General features: G+C 35.0%; 1 pseudogene; it reads right to left on the bottom strand.

The window, feature by feature from the left end:
• Nucleotides 1-271: 271 nt before the first annotated feature.
• On the bottom strand, nucleotides 272-365 carry LOC123818986 (annotated as a pseudogene).
• Nucleotides 366-3833: the final 3468 nt, after the last annotated feature.

The raw sequence follows: 3833 nt of genomic DNA, 5'->3' as shown, positions 1-3833 counted from the left end.
GTTTTTTATCTTGACAAAACTCATAAAGCAAGGCAGAAGCCACAGTTAGAAAGGCACAAAAATATATAAATAAATCTAGATCCACAATTATGTTAATAGGAAAAAATGTCCCAATATAGAATCAGAAAGGAAAGTTGGAGACAATGTTTGAGTAATTCATTATATCCACCAAATGTTGCTTCATTTGTTTTTGGGCAAAGTGCACCAAGGAAAAATTGCTCATAATCAGAAAACCTTAGAGATTTGCTTTCTCTTTTTCTTCTTTTTTTTTAAAAATATGGAACACTTCACGAATTTGTGCAGGGGCCATACTAATCTTCTCTGTATCACTCCAATTTTAGTATATATGCTGCCGAAGCAAGCACAGAACCTTAGAGATTTTAAATTTCAAAATATTTTGACAAAGCTTTACATACCTGGCCTGAAAATATATTTTTTATATTCATTTATCCAAAACCTTAGAGATTTTCTATATATGTCTATTATTTGTTTCCTGTGTTTTTTCTTTTTTTATAATCAATTCCCAACTGATTGCTATCGAGCTGATGAAGAATCAATTAATTTAAAGATAAATAGGACCTATTCCATAATTTACTTTTTTTACTTACCAAAATAATGTTGTTTGTTGTTGTTGTTTCCCTCTCTATAAATTTTCTCAATTTTTAGCAAGATGTGCCCTTAAAAAATACAAAGTTTAAAGTATTAAACTATTTTTTAAAGCAGGAGATTCTTTAAACATCATAGGATTGATAAAAGAATGTAATAATTATAAAAATTTAAACCAATGCATTGAGTCTTGGGATTGAGAGCTTTTTTCTGTTTAGTTTGCTTTCTTTGTTATACAGAGAGATATTTCATAGATTTTCATGTAACTTGACTAAAAGGGTTTCCTGTGCATATCAAAGCCCAGTACATAGGAACAAGAGTTTGCAGCAAAGAAAGTAAGGGTTTATTTTTAGAAAATGGCTCTGAGACACAGGTGAGCTAGTGCTCAAGCACCTGGTTCCCTGATGGCTTTCAGGAGATGGGTTATGTGGGGGGAACATCATTAATCATGGTGACTAAGAGAATTAGGATTATGATCAGAGTTTTAGTCACTACTGATTGGTTGTCACTATAGTAGGGGGTAGATGATCATCGCAGCTGGTCCTGATGTCAGCCATGGCGGTACCCTGACTAACCATGGTGCTTTTCTGGGCCTGGAGCTGAAACGCACTTGAGACCTAGATGTTATCTCTAGTTTGACCAAATCTCTGTCTCCAAGGTCATCAACAATCAGAGGCTTTGTTACTAAGATTATTTAATACTGATTAAAACCTCACTGTCTTGAGGACTTAATGATTAAAGGAGTGGACAAGCATGGGAGGAGGAGGCAGGTGAGTCAGAGTGTTAGATGAAAGTAGTTTGAAACAAAAGGAAAGAAAGAAAGGTTTTATTAAAGAAATGAAGTTTCAACCTGGTTAGATTCACAAAGAATAGAAATACTTTTGCTATTTTTTCTTTATTATAAACTTCTTTTTATGTTCTGTGATTGCTGATCTGAGTATAATAAAAGAAAAGACTAAAAATATCAAGTGTTATCTTAGTATTGAACTTTGATATCTGTTTCTATAATTAGGATTTTTTTCATTTCTCAAAAAAGAGATAAATGTTTTCCTGATAAAACATTTTTCCTTTCAATAAGAACCAACTCTATCATATGTAAAGCCTATATTTATGATATATACATATATCAAACATATATATATTCTAACTCTAAAATCTGTATACTGTTTTTCCCTCAGTAAACATGAGAATACTAGGAAGCCCAAAATACTTCTATCATTCTCAGTTGTTAGGGTGGCCGTTGATGCAGGCTGTGAAAGAATTCACGAAGAGAGGAAAATGCATAGGGAAAAGTTATTAACTTTCCAAGGGAGGAAAGGGGCTAGGGAGGGAGAAATGCATCAGCACCAAAAGATTGGGACTGTGAGCTTTTACTGGATTATAAAGGGTCAGGATTTGCTTTTGTGCAGCTGCTCGGCTGGTCAGGGTGTCACAACATAGGAGGTTTCAGTTGGTTTTGTGTAAGCTGTAGTTTTCTCCAATATTATCTTTTGCCTGCAGCTGTGGGACATGGTTAGTCACCTTCTGTTCTTGCTTTTCCAGTAATTTTTTTATTCCTGGGGAAAGAAGCTCAAGAGTAAAATGGCTATCATGTTTAACAAGGTCATAGCCCTTCTTGGAAAACAGTGCCATGATAGCAAATGGTGCCAGCTTTGTCTTTTTCATCAGTGATGAAAGAAATACATCTGCATTCATTTTGATTTCTATAAATACGGAAAGGGAAAGAAAAGTAATTAACCATAAAGTGAACAACCAAAAATTCCAATATTTAGCAATATTTCTTTTTTAAATTTTTATTTTTATTGACTTCTAGTGAAAAGGAGGAAGGGAAGGAGGAGGACAACATCAATTTATTGTTCCACAGCCCAGAAGCAAATCCCCAACTTCACGTTTTAGTACGATGCTCTACCTGTGCAACCTTCACATTTCTGGATGATACTCTAACCAACTGAGCTTCTCAGCAAGGGCCCAAAATTTATTTTTCCAGAATAAAATATGTCAGTGTTGACCTTAACATTTTTTAAATACCTATAAACTCTAAAAAGTAATGTATTCTTTTTTTTTAATCCCTGAAAACAAACAGTAGTGGTCTTTTACATCATTTCATACAGAAATTGACAGAATACTATATATTTATACACACATATACACACAAACATCCACACAGTTGCAAAAAGAAAAGTGGTAGTGTGTTTGGTACCTTCCCATATAATTACCTTTAAATGAAAATATTTGTATATTGGGAGCCACCTTTTCATGGCCTTTGTGAGTTACTATTATTAGCATTTCAAAAATATGTGTATGGAGAACAACACAGAAACATAGATGTATTTTTTCTCTTCAGAAAAAGGGCTAGATATCTTTCATAAACAGATAACAAACTGAACTAACAAGCAAAATAGAGACAGTCTGATAGATAGAGAGCAGACAGCTCCAGGGGGATGAAGGGGTGCCGAGATCAAGCAAAAAAGAACAAAAAAGAGAAAGAACAAATAGGCACAGACTACAGTGCGGTGACTGCTGAGGTAGGAGGGGTGAAGGAGGAAGAGGAGGAAAGTGGTAAAGGAGGGATAAATGGTAATTTAAAAATCTAATAATAACAACAACAATAATAATGCAGTCTCTTTGTGGGGCCAAGTTTGGGCAAGTTTACCAGAAGCCTGCTTAGAAAATTGAGAGTTTCCATGGCTTAGGATTTCTTAGCTCTGACACAAATGTATGGTGTACATGTGGCATCTACCTGGACTCCTCCATATCCCTTTTGTAAGACTTGAGGATCAAGTATAACTGATGCCAACATGCAGCTTATGCTGTCTCTTGCAAAATAGGTAATAAAAGCATTACCCTGACCTGGGAATCTCAATTGTCTGTCATCATACATGATGCATTGGAAGGCAAACTTGTCAAGTTACAAATAGGCTAAAATCTCTAGCTCTTAACACCTTACTACATATTCAACTACAGAAGAAAATGATATAGAATGACATACAAGGCCTGCCCAGAAATTATCAGCCATATAGTATGAAAAAATAGAGACATTTATTGAAGAAATTACAAGATACAAGAAACATTGTGCCCAGGACAAACACTCAGTCCCCTTCAAAGTAGGCACCTTGAGACCTCACACAGTTCTCCCAATTGCCATCAGCTGCTCCATCATATTTTCCTGAATCAAATCAATGGTCTGAAATCTCACCTCTTTTAAAGATGGCCTGAGTTTTGGGAAA

Source organism: Phyllostomus hastatus, unplaced genomic scaffold (genome assembly GCF_019186645.2).
Source record: "Phyllostomus hastatus isolate PE091 unplaced genomic scaffold, TTU_PhHast_1.1 phas_contig_29, whole genome shotgun sequence".
Lineage (NCBI taxonomy): Eukaryota > Metazoa > Chordata > Mammalia > Chiroptera > Phyllostomidae > Phyllostomus > Phyllostomus hastatus.
This window is presented reverse-complemented; position numbering and strand designations above follow the sequence as displayed.